A 17151-nucleotide genomic window follows, 5' to 3' on the forward strand; every position below is an offset into this window, starting at 1 on the left:
GAGGGGAGGTGGGGAAAAAGGGAAGCAGGTGGGAAGACTGCCTTTTTTTTTTTTTTTTTTTTTTTTTTTACGACCATGAGCTAAGAATGATTATTTCTGTTTTTAAATTATTTTTTAAAAAATTTTAAAGAATAATGTGTGACAGGTTGGGCATGGTGGCTCACACCTGTAATCCCAGCACTTTGGGAGGTCCAAGCGGGAGGATCTTGAGGCTAGGAGTTCAAGACCAGCCTGGGCAACACAGGGAGACTACCCACCCCTCTCCGTCTTTACAAAAAAATTTAAAAATTATCTGGGTATGGTGGTACATGCCCCCTGGCTACTCTGGAGACTAGAGTGAGAGGATGGCTTGAGCCCGGGAATGTAAAGCTACAGTAAGCCGTGATCTCCCCAATGCACTCCAGCCTGGGTGACAAAGCAAGTCCAAGAAAGAGAGAAAGAGGAAAAAAAACTATACGAAATTCACACTTCAGTGACCTTAAACTAAGTTTTATTAGGACACAGCCCATGCTTATCCATTTATGACTACTTTTGCTCTGTAAGGGTAGAGTTGAGTAGTTGGGAGACAGAGACTATACGTCCCACTAAACTGGAGAATACATTTATTACTGGACCCTTTACAAGAAAAGTTTGCAAATCTGAGCTAACACATGTGATATAAACAGCATAGCATGCATAAGTACCCTATGTTAACTGTTGTCCCCATTATTATAGCTGTCACTGTAGACGTATATCAAATCCCCAAATATTTCTTCTTCCAATCTGTTTTTATGATGTGTTTGACTAGTAGCTGAAGAGTTATAAAATAATGAGATGCTTTCTAATAATTCAGTATTGAAGAGATGCTATTTGTGAGTTTGTAATACACAGTTATCCATTTAAATCAATGTAGCATTTAAATGCCAAGTAATTTATATACAGCAAATTAACTAGATTTTGATATTGCTGAACATTGATATCTCTCTTCAATACTATCTCCAACATCTCTCATGTTTGAAGATAATATGTCCTAGAAGTAAAATACCTATCTAGGCTAAGAGAGTAAAATATTTGTTCCACTTGTTCAGCATTTATCAGAAAACAAAACAGTTCAAGAGGGTTGATGAGGACCACACCCCCTAGCCTCTGGAAAGCCTGAGATGGGACTGTCTCCTCCCCAGATTTAAGACTGTCCTGAACTGTGTGCAGAGTAACCACACTGTGCAGGAGAATCGTAAGCACAAAGAAGAAGAAAGTCACACTTACATGATTTTGCTTAAAGTCAGGTTTTGCACCATTTGATAATTTGGAAAAATACTAGACTGGTCATTCGTGTGTTTGTTCATTTGTAATTTCAGGTTGGCTTGATCTCTTGATGTCCCATTGGAACCATGGCTTCATTTAATAATAAGCCATTGAAATGAATTTCAAAGGAAATAAACTTCACAGTACATCTGATGTTTCAGGACAAATCACATGTTGACACAGATGGAAGTGCACACTTGTGAAGCCTTTAATAAATTTTAATCAATAAAAAATGTAATAGGACACTAAGATTATTAGCCCTGAAGTATTGAATTGCTGGAGGATGGGATTGTTCAGAAAGAAAATCTATTCAGGCTTCTAAGAGAACTATGTCAGGGGACGGGCATCCTCCACATTAATGACGTTATTTCCTTTGACTTACAGCATAGCAGTTTGTTTTCTTTGATTCTTCTTTTTCTTTCTTTCTTTCTTTCTTTTTTTTTTTTTTTTTTTTTTGTGAAACAGTCTTGCTCTGTCGCCCAGATTAGAGTGCAGTGGCATGGTCTCGGTTCACTGCAACCTCCATCTCCCAGGTTCAATTGATTCTCCTGCCTCAGTCTTCCCAGTAGTTGGGATTACAGGCATGTGCCACCACACCCAGCTAATTTTTGTATTTTTAGTAGAGAAGGAGTTTCACCACGTTGGCCAGGCTGGTCTCGAACTCCTGGCCTCAAAAGATCTACCTGCCTTGGCCTCCCAATCTTCCATTCTTAGGAAAACTAGTTGAAAGTACATTAAAACAAAAGTACTAACCCAGCAAAATCTGCTTTATGAAATATAAAATATACGAAGGTTGGGGTTTTTTGAGTAGTGATATTTCTCCCCTGTTGTCTAAAATGTTTAAAGTGTTGGCTCAGCCTATATTAATGTTATCAATAACTAGTCAGATTAAACAGCAACAACAACTCAAGGTTATTGTCTGTTATTTCAGTTCTCAAGGGCACAGCATATCAAAACTATCAATGCTTGTAAAATTTCCCCTGAACCAATATATCAGGTATGTCAACCTAAAAACAAAAGATGTTGAAGTAACAGGTATATAAATTTATCTAGACCACAGTAGGTGCTCAGTGGTTGATTCTGAATCCAGTTTACAAAAATAAAGAGCCTTTCAAAAATCCTTTGTAATAGCCAAGCATCCAGAATTTCCTCTGCGGCCCCGGGTGCAACAATTGGCTTTGCCACATTGGGTCGCTGGTCCTCCATTCTTGGAATGCTGCACCAGGACTTGTGATGCTGGATCCTCTCTCCTTTCTTCACCAGCCCTGTCTGCACTCAAGTTATAGAATTTCAGCAGTTATTATGAAATGTTACGTATCTTGTCCTCTGTCTGAGCTTTTATTAAGTTCAGCATTGAAAAAAATGCAACTGCTATTTATGCAAGCTAGGAAACAAATTCAGAAAATTATCATCCGTCTGTCAGGAAGGAATGACACAGAAACTTATGTACATTTAGAATTATTTTGTTTCATGCTGCAAAATATATAAAGTTGGCAATAGTAAAAAGCAATTTTCAATATAGACATTTTGTATGTGTATGAGGAGTCATTGTAAGCACCATCCTTTGTGTACTGAAGTTCCAAATGTGTAACACTCATCCGAGCACTACTGAGATAAAAGATAAATACCTGGTATCATATATAGGGTTTTTCAACAATAGAAATATGATTGGTCAGATTCATACATGTTTGCCGTCGGAATAGTAAGAGATCTATCCATTTCAATAATATAACCTAGATATACAAAGAAGCAAATAAAAGTATGTTTGATCACAGCTGGTAACTTTATAACACACTAATAGGTTTGCTATAGTATTAACAATGGTCCTGAAGAGACAAGAAAGGAAAGAAAAAAAGATGAAGTGCTAAATGCTCAGTGAATTTTACGAATCTGTATTGTTATTTTATTATCTTAAAAAAAAAAAAAAAACAAAAACCTCTTCTTTGTTCATTTGATAGAGCTTTTGGGGAAAATCACAATGTGCGTAAGCAATGCCAACATTTAATCAATTGGTGCTGTAAAGTGACACTGTGTTGCTTGGGGCCACTTTTGGGCAAATCGGGGCTTCTCATTGATCTAGGTCAGTAGCAACACCATGTTGTAAGGCTGTTGTGACACAGCTCAAGCAGCAACACTCTCCTGAGTCCAAGATTCTTGCTATGGATGGCTTCTTTGGAACACTTGAAACTGTTTTGGAATAGAAAGGATTTCATTGGCCGTATGATAATAATGACTACAAATTATTGAACTTTATGTGCTATCATAGGAAAGATGCTTTATGTATAATATTTTCCATTTAATCAACTTATCCTTCTGAGGGTTTTGGCAGAAGAGGCCCAGAGATTTACCAGCTTGCCCAACATCACAAAGCTATTGAGATTCAGGATTTGAAACTAGGGTTGTCTGAACCTACTGAGTATGCTGTTCCTACTTCAAGATTATTTTTCTCTTTCCACTTCCATGCTTCCAGTGAATGTTAAAAACAATAATTTCAATTATATATAATATATAATAATATAATCTACACATATTACGTATGTATATATACAGATATGTATGTAAATCTAAAGGTACAAAAAGATACAGAGAACTAAGTCTTCCCTTTTACCTGTATCCCTAGCTGTCTCCTCTTCAGGGTGGTTCTATGCTTAAACAACTGATTATGTAGATATATTCCCCCTACTCTGTTTTTTCTGATCCAAATGTAACTCACAATACACTAGTGATCTTTAAGAAGCATTCTTGGCTGGGCACAATGACTCACACCGGTAATCCCAGCACTTCGGAAAGCTCTGGTGGGAGAACTGCTTGAGCCCAGGAGTTCAAGGCCAGCCTGGGCAGCAGAGTGAGACCCCCTTCTCTACAAAAAGTAATAAAAAAAAATTAGGCAGGCTGGTGGTGTGTGCATGTAGTCCCAGCTATTCAGGAGGCTGAGGTATGAGGATCACTTGAACCTGGGAGGTCCAGGGTGCAGTAAGCCATGATTACATTACTGCACTCCAGCCTGGGATACAGAAAGAAATGCTGTCTCAAAAAACAAAAAAACAAAACAAAACAAAAAGCATTATTCTCTTTAGAAATCAATTTTAAAATATTTACTTTGGACATTTTTATTTTAATAATTTTAAATGGTCTACACACGGCTAGAAACTGAAATGACACAACAGTAAAAAACAAAGCTCCCTTCCTTCTCTTTCAATCCTCCCAATTCCTCAGTTCCTTTCCCCAAATTGAACAACTGTTACCAGTTTCTTACGTAACCTTCCAGAGATAGTCTTTTCAAATAGAAACATATATTTATATTCCTTCCCCCCATTATTGTTATTTACACAAGCTGTAACATACTGAACAGGTGATTTTGTACTTGACTTTGTTTACTTAACAGTATTATCTTAGAGGTCAGTCCATGTCAACATGTATAATTCTTATTCCTTTTTAACATCAGTACAGAATTCCATTACATGTATATGTCACAATTTATTTCACCAGTTCTCTGTTGAAGAGACATTTATTTCTAGTCTTTTACCATTACAAAGAATGCTGTAATGACTATTATTTTCTTTGTGCATATATGAGAGTTTTTGTGCAGGATGAAATAGCAGAAGTGACATTGCTGGGTCACAGGGTATATACATTTTTAATTGTAATGGTCATTGCCAGGTTACACAGGACTTAAACAATTTACATTTCCCCAATGATATGTTTGGGAGTACACTTTTTTCCTCCAACCCTCACCAACACAGGACTTTTTAAAACTTCTGTTAAGATGGAGCTTTTATATAAGATGTTTTGTTCATTCATTAGCTGTTTAGGTAGAGCCTGTGATTTACTGTTTGTACCAACAACAGTGCACCAGATCCAAGAGTGCATTTTGGGAGCTCTAAGACTTTCAATGAAAAAAGAAGCAGAATAATTTACAAGCAAAACTTCTGATCTGCTAACTTTTTGAACTCCTGCTCTAAGCCTGGCCCCAGGGATACTAGGAGAAATGAGCCATTCTTTCACTCAAGGGCTGTAACAGGTCTCCCATTAATGTGAAAGTGGCTGATAGCACATTCCAGTTGCTACTTGGAGAATGGATCCCAAATATCCACTTAGGCTGAGGTTTCCACCAATGCTTGAGAAGATGTGGGTGGTGACTGCACAGTTCCTTCCTCCATTTAAAGTTGTTTCTCTTCCACCCTGGCACATGATTAAAACAATTGTAAACAAGAGAAAAGGCATTTGCCACACGTAATATGTAGTATTCACATTTTAATTGTAGTGTGCACTACATTTCTAACCAGGGATTGGTTATAGAGTTTGTTTTGTTTTGTTGGAATGAAGGAAAAAGGCATTTCTTTTGTTCTTTTGTTTTTTGTTTTTTGTGTTTTTTTTGCAGGGGGAGGAGTGTGGAGGGAGGTGGGAAAGTTTGCTTTTTTCTTTTTAGGAAAAATCTATGAGAAGCAGGGAGATTATTATGTTTATTTTCCCCCTCTTACTAACCACTACACAAATGAGAAGGGATTATTCGTTACCAAAATCATTGGTCTTTGTAAAATTATTCAAATAACTGCCAGTTACCAGCTCTACCTAAACTGACTGGAAGAAATCCTATATTTAAGCTTACCATTGTGTTTGTTAATTTCTAATAAAACCTGCTCCCCAAATGGTCATAACCAGAAGGAAAAACTAAATTATTGAAGAATTTGAGCATTAAATTAGGCCATAATCAGCCTACTGTGCCTACCTGATATTATGAGGTTAGCATTGTTGAGTGCACACTCTCCTTGCCACTCCTCCCCTTACCTCATACAACCTAGAGAATCACATTATGATACTCTAGGATCACTCACCTTGGTTATCAACTGTCAGACTTTGATAAACTCCCACAGGGATTTAAAAGCCTCTGTTTGCTCTGTCTGTGGTACACCAGATCCAGAAGCACATGGGGACTCTAGACTCTGGATGACAAAAGCAAGCAGAATAATTTGCAAATAGAACCTGTGATCATTCCATATACACTTGACCCTTGAACAACATGGGTTTGAACTGTGCAGGTTCAAAATACATGTTTTTTTTATTTTTATTATTTTTTTTTAATTTTTGAGACAGGGTCTCACTCTGTTGTCTAGGCTGGAGTGCAGTGGCGCAGTCTCCGCTCACTACAACCTCTGCCTCCCGAGTTCAAGTGATTCTCCTACCTCAGCCTCCCAAGTAGCTGGGATTACAGGCTTGTGCCCTCACATGCAGCTATTTTTTTTTTTTTTTTTTTTTTTTTGTATTTTTAGTAGGGACAGGTTTTTGCTATGTTGACCAGGCTGGTCTTGAACTCCTGGCCTGAAGTGATCCACCTGCCTCCGCCTTCCAATGTGCTGAGATTACAGGCATGAGCCACCACACCTGGCCACGAATTTTTTTCAACAAATATACTGGAAAATTTTTTTGAGATCTGTGACAGTTACAAAAGACTGACGAATGAACTGCATAGCCTAGACATATCCAAAAAGTTAAGAAAAAGGCATGTCATCAATGCATAAGATATAGCAGATACCAGCTATTTTATCATTCACTAACATAATACACAAATCTATTATAAAAGGTTAAAATTTATAAGAACTTACTATACACATAAACACAGATATTAAATGAGCCCCGTTCGCAGTCAAGAGAAATAAATGTAAAAATGCAGGATTAGGCTGGGCAAAGTGTCTCACGCCTATAATCCCAGCACTTTGGGAGGCTGAGGCGGGCAGATTGCCTGAGCTCAGGAGTTGGCGACCAGCCTGGGTAACAAGGTGAAACCATCTCTATTAAAATACAAAAAGTTAGCCGGCGTGGAGGCGTGTGCCTGTAGTCCCAGCTACTCGGGAGGCTGAGGCAGGAGAATTGCTTGAACCTGGGAGGTGGAGGTTGCAGTGAACCGAGATTGCACATGACAGAGCGAGACTCTATCCCCAAAAAAAAAAAGCACTATTAAAACATGGCTGCATAACATTAAATGTAGTACATACTGCACTACTGTAATAATTCTGTGATCATCTCCTGTTTCTATATCTGTGAGCTCAAGTGTTGCAAGTATTTGATTGAAACACGGCGTGGTACTATTCGTCTTCGTGTGAGCAGGTTGTCTCTCCATTAAATTGCGTATTGCAGTAAAAAGTGATCTCTCATGGTTCTTAAATATTTTTTATGTTGTTTAATGCAAACCATAAACCTTGAATAACACCATGGGACTCATATGAAATGCCACTGGTCGTGCTTTAAGTGCTCCCAAGAAGCAGAGAAAAGTCATGATATTATAAGAAACAAAACTTTCTTTACAAAAATAAGATGGCTGGCCCGCAGGTTGTAGTTTACTGACCCCTCTTCTAAACATTTTTTTAAAAAATTAGGTAAATCCATAAATAATGTGAAAACTTTTCAAATTACATTGTAAAAAAATGTATGTTTCAAAATAGATTGTGTAGGGTGGGTGCGGTGGCTCACACCTGTAATCCTGGCACTTTGGGAGGCCGAGGCAGGTGGATCACTAGGTCAGGAGTTTGAATCAGCCTGGCCAACATAGTGAAACCCTGTCTCTACTAAAAATACAAAAAACAAAAAACAAAAAAAAAATAAGCCGAGCATGGTGGCGGGCACCTGTAGTCCCAGCTACTCGGGAGGCTGAGGCAGGAGAATCGCTTGAATCCGTGAGGTGGAGGTTGCACTGAGCTGAGATCGTACCACTGCACTCCAGTCTGGGCGACAGAACGAGACTGTCTCAAAAAAAAAAAAGCAAAAAACCAGATTGTGTATTTATAGAGTATGTTGTTATTTTATTAAAAGTTATACGTAAAAATTATATAAATAAAACTCTGTAACTACATAATTATATATAAATGTTATATATCATGTGTGTAACTACATGTAATTATATATTAAAATATAGTTATATATGTCTATATATAAAATTATATCTTTATATAGATAAGCAGGTAATATAAGCAAAGGAAAAAAGCCTGATGTAATATGCACCAAAATGTTAACCTGGTGACTAAAACCTCAATTTGGGATTGTAGAAAGCTTTTCTTAATATAAAAGTTAAAAATTTTTTTTTCAGACAGAATCTCGCTCTGTCACCCAGGCTGGAGCGCAGTGGTGTGATCCTGGCTCACTGCAACATCTGCCTCCCGGGTTCAAGCGATTCTTCTGCCTTAGCCTCCTGAGTAGCTGGGACTACAGGCGCCCGCCACCATTCCTGGCTCATTTTTGCATTTTTACTAGAGACAGCATTTCACCATGTTGGCCAGGCTGGTATTGAACTCCTGACCTCAGGTGATCTGCTCACCTCAGCCTCCCAAAGTGCTGAGATTACAGGCGTGGGCCCCCGTGCCTGGCCTAAATGTTTTTTAGAAAGCAATAATCTTAAAACAAATTTATGACACAAAATGAAACATTTTAAAATGTACACATTACTAGTTATATACAATCACTTTTGTCTCTTTCTTTTCAATGCTTGTCTGCACTTTATGCTTGTCAAAGTTTACATATTTTCCTAGTTTTCTTTGCTTTATTCCTATTGTGTGCTCAGGGTCAGCAGCTTGCAATAAACCACAGTTTAAAAAATATTAGGCCAGGCGCAGTGGCTAACGCCTGTAATCCCAGCACTTTCAGAGGCTGAGGTGGGTGGGTGATCGCCTGAGGTTAGGAGTTCGAGAGCAGCCTGACCAACATGGTGAAACCCAGTCTCTACTAAGAATACAAAAATTAGCCTTGCGGGGTGGCGGGCGCCTGTAATCCCAGCTACTCGGGAAGCTGAGGTAGGAGAATCTCTTGGACCTGGGAGGCAGAGGTTGCAGTGAGCCGAGATTGCACCATTGCACTCCAGCCTGGGCGACAGAGCAAGACTCCATCTCAAAAAAAAAAAAAAAAAAAATTAGACAAAAGTTGTGATTATAATCATAGTGGTAATAATGTGAAATAGAGCAAGTTTAGGTAAAATTTCTAAAAATAAGCCTTCTTGGGGAAAACCAACGCACTCAAAATGTTACTCTCAAGTGTTACTCAAGAACCTTTCAGATGGGCTATTGTGTGGAATCTTTCAGAATATCTTTGTTCACATGTCCCAGGAGACAGACACCAAAAAATTCCAGGAGCATTGCTACTCTCTGTTTCTTACTACAGCCCAGTTGGCACAATGGGAACGACTCTGATGCTTTTAATATCTGTAAGAACTACAGTTGACCCTCGAACAATGCAGGGGTTAGGGTTAGCCTAAGTTAACTACTAATAGCTTTCTGATGACTATTTATGGATAATGTAAATAGTTGATTGACATATTTTGTATGCTTGTACTGTATTCTTATAATAAAGTAAGCTAGAGAAAAGAAAACATAATTAAGAAAATCTTAAGGAAGAGAAAATACGTTTACAGTACTGTAAATGTATTTATAGGCACTATAGATTTATGTCATCTGTTTACAAAATGAATTGTATGCCTGAAATAGCGGGTAACTGCAGCTGCAGGCCTCAATCTCTGGTACATATCAAGTAATTCAACTTCTGTACTGCAGCCTGGGCAACAGAGGGAGACTCCATCTCAAAAAAAAAAAAAAAAAGGAATGGCTCACTTTTGTTAAAATAGTGAACCCCAGAACTCATAGGAACTTTTTTTTTTTTTTCTTTCCAGAAAACCTAATCTTCTTCTGACTTCTCTAGTCCTTGGATGGGCCTGCTTGTTCTTTTTCCATCTATATCAGGAAAACGGCTCAAAACCAAAGTACAGTGGCAGGTAGCTGCTGCCTGGGACTTCGTCCCCTTACTCTGGTGTGCTCCAGCTGCCTGGGACTGAGCTGATCTTCTCAGGCTGTGGGTTGAATTCTTTATCTACATGGTTTACACTTTCTATCTCTTCACTTCCTACTACATGCCAATGCTGCTTTTATGGACCGAGATAGGGTTCCCACCTCTTTTTCACCCCTAGACTGGAGTGCAGTGGCATGATCGTGAGCTCTCCTGCAGCACTGGGGGCTTGAATTCATGTCACAGCCTCACTTCGTGGCTCCCAACCCGGGTCTAATCCATCCTCCTGCACTCAGTAGCTAGAACGAGAGGCATGCACCACCACCACCACACCCCTCACATCGTGAGCAGATGTTGTTGTGCCAGAGGCCAGGATTCTATATATTGCCTGGTACATATTCCAACCAACTGTTGGGCTCAAGTAATCCTCTCCTCCTCTTATTTCCCAGTGCTAGATTACATATATAACAACTACTGTGCTCCACATTCCCTCTCAGTATATGCTGACTATATATTAATTAGAGACCCTGCCTTAGTCCCACTCTTGGCCTGGTTCTCTCACAGTTTACTCAGACAGCTTCCGCCTACCACTCAGTCCTCCTTGCCTTATTTGATTTGATTTTTGTATATATATGATAATGATCTAGTTTCATTCTTCTATATATGGATATCCAGTTTTTCCAGCACCATTTATTGAAGAAACTGTCTTTTCCTCAATATATGTTCTTGGCACCTTTGTTGAAAATGAGTTCACCATAGCTGTATGGATTTATTTCTGGATTCTCTATTCTGTTCCATTGATCTATGTGTCTATTTTATGCCAGTACCATGTTGTTTGGGTTACAATAAGCTTTGAGGTATAATTCGAAGCCAGGTAATGTGACTGCTCTAGTTTTGTTCTTTTTGCTCAGAATAGATTTGGCTCTTCTTGGTCTTTTGTGGTTCATATAAATTTTAAGATTGTCTTTTCTTTTCTTTTCTTTTTTTCTTTTTTCTTTTTTCTTTTTTTTGAGATGGAGTTTCGCTCTTGTTGCCCAGGCTGGAGTGCAATGGCGTGATCTCGGCTCACCGCAACCTCCGCCTCCTGGGTTCAAGCAATTCTGCTGCCTCAGCCTCCTGAGTAGCTGGGATTACAGGCATGAACCACCATGCCTGCCTCATTTTGTATTTTTAGTAGAGATGGGGTTTCTCCATGTTAGTCAGGCTGGTCTCGAACTCCTGACCTCAGGTTATCTGCCTGCCTCGGCCTCCCAAAGTGCTGGGATTACAGGCATGAGCCACCATGCCTGACCAGGATTGTCTTTTCTATGTCTGTGAAGAATATTGTTTGTATTTTGATAGGGATTGCATTGATTCTGTAGATTGCTTTGGGTAGAATGGAATTTCAGCAATATTGATTCTTCCAATTCATGAACATGGAATATCTTTCTATATTTTGTGTCCTCTTCAATTTCTTGCATAAACGTTTTATAGTTTTCATGGTAGAAATCTTTCATTTTGGTTAATTCCTAGGTATTTAATTTTATTTGTAGCTATTGTAGATGGGATTACTTTTTAATTTCTTTTTCAGATCATTTGCTGTTGGCATATAGAAATGCTATGATTTTTATATGTTGATTTTGTATCCTGAAACTTTACTGAATTTGGTTATCAGTTTACATAGTTTTTTGGTGGAGTCTTCAGATTTTTCCAAATATAAGATTATATCATCTGTAAACAAGGATAATTTGACTTCTTTCATTCCCATTTGGATGCCTTTTATTTCTTTCTCTTGTCCAATGTTTCTTTGTTGATTTTCTGTCTGGATACTCTGTCCAATGATGCAAGAGGGGTGCTGAAGTCTCCAGCTATTATTCTGTTGGGGTCTATCTCTTTTGCTCTAATAATATTTGCGTTACATAATCTGGGTGCTCCACTGTTGGGTGCATACATATTTACATCTGTTATCTCCTCTCGCTTAATTAACTCCTTTATAATTATATGATGACTTTCTTTGTCTCTTTTTATAGTTTTTGTCTTGAAATCTATTTTGTCTGATACAGCGATTCTCGCTCTTCTTTTGGTTTCCATTTTCATGGAATATTTTTTTCCATCCCTTTATTTCCAGTCTATGTGCATCTTTATAGGTGAAGTGTGTTTCTTATAAGCAACAGATCATGGGGTCTTGCTTTTTTTAGAAAAATCCATTCAGTCACTCTATGTCTTTTGATTGGAGAGCTTATTCCATTTACATTCAGTTATTACTGATAAGTAAGGACTTACTGCTATAATTTTGGTATTTGTTTTCTGGTTGTTTTGTAGCTACTCTTCCTTCTTTTTTTCCTTCCTGTTTTCCTTTTAGTGCAAGTGATTTTCTCTGATGACATATTTTAATTTTTTTTGCTTTTTATTTTTATACTTTCATTGAGGTTACCATTAGGCTTGTAAATAGTATCTTACAACCCATTACTTTAAACTCATGACAACTTAACACTGATGCCATAAACAAATTAACTAATGAGCAAAAATAAAATTCATAAAAACTCTGTAGTTTAACTTTATCTCCCCACTTTTTAACTTTTTGTTGTTTCTGTTTATATTTTATTATACTATCTATGTCTTGTAAAGTTGTTGCAGTTATTTTTGGTGATTTCACCTTTTAGTCTTTCTGCTTAAGATATGAGTAGTTTACACATCACAATTACAGTGTTATATTCTGTGTTTTTTCTGTGTACTTACAATTACCAATGAGTTTTGTATCTTCAGATGATTTCTTATTGTTCATTAACATCATTTTCTTTCAGATTGAAGAACTTCCTTTAGCATTTCTTATAGGACAGGTCTGGTGTTGATGAAATCCCTCAGCTTTTGTTTGTCTGAAAGAGTCTTTATTTCTCTTTCATGTCTGAAAGCTATTTTCACCTGATCTACTATTCTAGGGTAAAAGTTTTTTTCCTTCAGCATATTAAATATGTCATGTCACTCTTCCTGGCCTATAAGGTTTCCATGGAAAAGTCAGACGTATTGGAGCTCCCTTGTATGCTATTTGTTTCTTTTCACTTGCTGCTTTTAGGATCCTTTCTTTATCCTTGACCTTTGGGAGTTTGATTATTAAATGCCTTGATGTAGTCTTCTTTGTGTTAAATCTTCTTGGTGTTCTACAACCTTCTTGTACTTAAATACTGATATCTTTCTCTAGGTTTGGGATATCCTCTGCTATTATCCCTTTGAATAAACTTTCTACCCCATCTCTCTCTATATTTTCTCTTTAAGGCCAATAACTCTTACAGTTGCCCTTCTGAGGTTATTTTCTAGCTGTTTGTAGGCATGCTTCACTCTTTTTATTCTTTTTTCTTTTGTCTTCTCTGACTATATATGTTCAAATAGCCTGTCTTCAAGCTCACTAATTATTTCCTCTGCTTGATTGATTCTGCTACTAAGAGAATCTGATGCATTCTTCAGTATGTCAATTGCATTTTCTCAACCCCAGACCTTCTGCTTGAATTTTTTTTTTTTTTTTTTTTTTGGTGACAGGGTCTTACTCTGGAGTACAGTGGCATGATCATGGCTCATTGCAGCCTTGACCTCCTGGGCTCAAGCAATCCTCCCACCTCAGCCTCCCAAGTAGCTGGGACTACAGGTCACTGTAGTACACCACCATGCCCAGCTAATTTTTGTATTTTTTGTGAAGATGGGGTTTCACCATGTTGCCTGGGCTGGTCTTGAACTCCTGAGCTCAAGTGAGATCCACTCATCTTGGCCTCCCAAAGTGCTGGGATTACAGATGTGAGCCAGCATGCCTGGCTTTGATTCTTTTTAATTATTCAATCTCTGTTAAATTTATCTGACAGGATTCTCAATTCCTCTATGTGTTATCTGGAATTTCTTTGAGTTTCCTCAAAACAGATATTTTGAATTCTCTGTCTGAAAGGACACATGTCTCTGTCTCTTCAAGCTTGGCCCCTGGTGCCTTATTTAGTTTGTTTGGTGAGGTCATGTTTTCCTGGATAGTCCAAATACTTGTGGATGTTCATTGGTGTCTGGGCATTGAAGAGTTAGATATTTATTATAGTCTTTGCAGTCTGGGCTTGTTTGTATTCCTCCTTCTTGGGAAGGTATTCCAGGTATTCAAAGAGACTTGGGTGTTGTGATCTAAGTTTTTGGTTACTGCAGCTGTATCTGCATTCGGGGGCTCCAAGCCCATTAATGCTGTGGTTCTTTTTTTTTTTTTTTTTTTTTTTTTGAGACGGAGTCTCGCTCTGTCGCCCAGGCTGGAGTGTGGTGGCCGGATCTCAGCTCACTGCAAGCTCCGCCTCCCGGGTTCCTGCCATTCTCCTGCCTCAGCCTCCCAAGTAGCTGGGACTACAGGCGCCCACCACCTCGCCCGGCTAAATGCTGTGGTTCTTAAAGAGTGGAGGTACTGCCTTCATGATCTTTGATAAGACCTGCAAGAATCGTCTGGATTACCAGACAGAGACTTGTTCTCTTCCCTTACTTTCTCCCAACAAGTGGAGCTGCTGTCTGTGCAGAGCTGCCTGGAGCTGGGGGAGGGGTGACACAAGGACACCTGTGGCCACCAGCACTGGGACTATGCTGAGTCAGACCTGAAGCTGACAAGCACAGGCTCCACCCAAGGCCTGCTGTAACCACTACCTGTCTACCCTGTTTGCTCAAGGCCCGAAGTCTCTGCAATCAGCAGATGCCAAAGCCAGCCAGACTTGTGTCCATCCCTTAAGGGCAGCAAGTTCCCCTGGGCCCTGGGCAGGTCCAGAGATGTTGTCCAGGAGCCAGGGCCTAGAGCCAGAAATCTTAGAACTCTACCTGGTGCTCTCTTCTACTGCAGCTGAGCTGGTACAGAAACCACAAGACAAAGTCCTTCCTATTCTTCCCTCCCCTTTCCCCAGGTGGAGGAATTTCTCCCCATGTCCAACACCACCACAAGCCCACAGTAAGTGCTTCCAGGGTGTAGCTGATATTCACTTAAGGCCTAAGAGCTCTTCAGTTAGCTTGTGGTGGATGCTGCCAGGCTTGGGACTCACCGTTCTGGACAGTGGGCTCTCCTTTGGCCCAGAGTAGGTACAGAAATGCTACCCAAAAGCCAAGGGCTGGGACTGGGGACCATGAGAGCCTGTTTGGTGCTTTTTCTCAATGTGGCCAAGTTGGTTCCTAAGCTTCAAGACAAAGTCCCCTTTTTCTTCCTTCTTCTTTTCTCAAGCAGAAGGAGTCTATCCTCGTTGCCACCATAGCTGTGAATATGTTTGTTCACATCTGAAGCCAGTACATCCCAGAGTCTCACCCAAGGCCCATAGTGTGTACTACCTGGTTAATGCTGCTAATTATTTGGGGCCCAGAGATTCTTTAGTCTGCAGGTGATAAATCCTGCCAGGACTGAGTCCTTCCCTTCAAGACAGTGGGTTCCCTTCTGGCTCAACATGTGTCTAGAAATGTTATCCAGGAGCTAGGATGAGGGAGGCATGGTGTCAGCAATTCAAGACTCTTTCCTACCCTCTTCAGTAACTCTTTCAGTGATATGAAGTTAAAACCAGGTGCTGTGATTGCTCACATGATTTTTGATTCTTATGAAGGTGCTTTTTTTGTGTAGATAATTATTCAATTTGGTGTTCCTGCAGGGAGGATAATCAGTGAAGGGTTCTATTTGTCCATTTTGCTCTCTACCTTTCTCAATATTTTTTCATATTCTGAAAACTTGTTATATGCCAGGTATACTATTCTGTGTTCTATATATGTAACTCCAGTATTAAGACACTTACTGTGGAGGAATAAGTCCATTTCAAAATGATTTTACTCTTAGCCTATAAACCACTCCCATGAAATTCTGAGAAATACTAATTTAGGACTTTTACTTAAGTTCAAGTATTATATTCTAACTCTCACAGAGTCCATAGAAATAAGAAATGAGTGCAGAGGTATCAGAAACTTGGAAGTAGCTTCTCTAGTCCTTTCAACTTATCTCTAGTTCTGTTCATGGGACCTTTTATCCTGGACAGTGGGATCACATTACACAGTCACCTCCATGGCTGGCTAAGAGTAGCTCCCAGGGTGCTGTCCACACTTGAGCTATGTCCACTCCTTTTATCTCTTCACTCCCGAGTTCTTCACTCACCTGCTCTGCTGTCCAGCCACCAGCCTAGGAGCCAGGCATTCTTTCTGGTTCCACTGCTGGAAGGAAGATGGGGGAGGCGACAAGTATCAGTAAGTCTTTGTGGCGGTCTGGTCGCAGGTTGGCACATCTGCAGGCAATCAGACTTTTTATATTTTAACAGTCAATACTCTCTTTGTTAATACTCAAAGAGAGTGTTTATATTCTTCCCAGTCTTAAGTCACATTACAAAAGGCTCTCATCACTATGGATGTGTCTGACTCACAGGAGTGTGGGAGAAAAAGAAAATCTGAATCCTCACATTAAATGCTCACATTGAATCTTCACAGAGCCCTTGAAAAAGAGGCACAGTTGATTCTCATTATTCATGGTAACTAGAAAATCACCATGAACACTGACTCAGTGAGTACTGAATCATTGTTCCGTACTGTTTAGTTCAGAACACTGAACCTAGGGACAACAAAGGGTTAGGTTCCTGTAAGCCTCTGGTCACAATATGTTCATCAACCAATCAGTACATAATATTGTTTTATGTTTGTTTTTGTTTAATGACATTGTCTTAATCCATTTTCTGTTGCTTATAACAGAATTCTAAAATTGGAAAACTTATTTTTAAAAAGTTTTTTTTTTTTTTTTTTTTTTGAGACGGAGACTCGCTCTGTCACCCAGGCTGGAGTGCAGTGGCGCAGTCTCAGCTCACTGCAACCTCCATCTCCCGGGTTCAAGAGATTCTCCTGTCTCAGCCTCCCAAGTAGCTGGGACTACAGGTGCACATTACCACACCCAGCTAATTTTTGTATTTTTAGTAGAGACAGGGTTTCACCATATTGGTCAGGCTGATCTCGAACTCCTGACCTCAGGTCATCCACCCGCCTTGGCCTCCCAAAGTGCTGGGATTACAGGCATGAACCACCGCACCAGGAGTTTATTTCTTATAATTGATGGAGACTGACAAGTCCAAGGTCAAGAGACCACATATGGTGAGGGCCTTCTTCCTGGTGGGG

The 17151-nt window shown here is 39.4% G+C and overlaps 1 long non-coding RNA gene across 1 annotated transcript; it reads right to left on the bottom strand.

The window, feature by feature from the left end:
- Nucleotides 1–1891: 1891 nt before the first annotated feature.
- Nucleotides 1892–16718, bottom strand: LOC101003458. Its single transcript, XR_002520464.2, has 3 exons — nucleotides 16151–16718; nucleotides 6120–6227; nucleotides 1892–3471 (listed from the first exon to the last, which is right to left on the bottom strand). It is a non-coding gene; the product is annotated as an uncharacterized LOC101003458 (long non-coding RNA).
- Between the last annotated feature and the right edge of the window lie 433 nt (nucleotides 16719–17151).

The sequence above is a fragment of the Papio anubis genome, chromosome 2, assembly GCF_008728515.1.
Source record: "Papio anubis isolate 15944 chromosome 2, Panubis1.0, whole genome shotgun sequence".
Taxonomy (NCBI): Eukaryota; Metazoa; Chordata; class Mammalia; order Primates; family Cercopithecidae; genus Papio; species Papio anubis.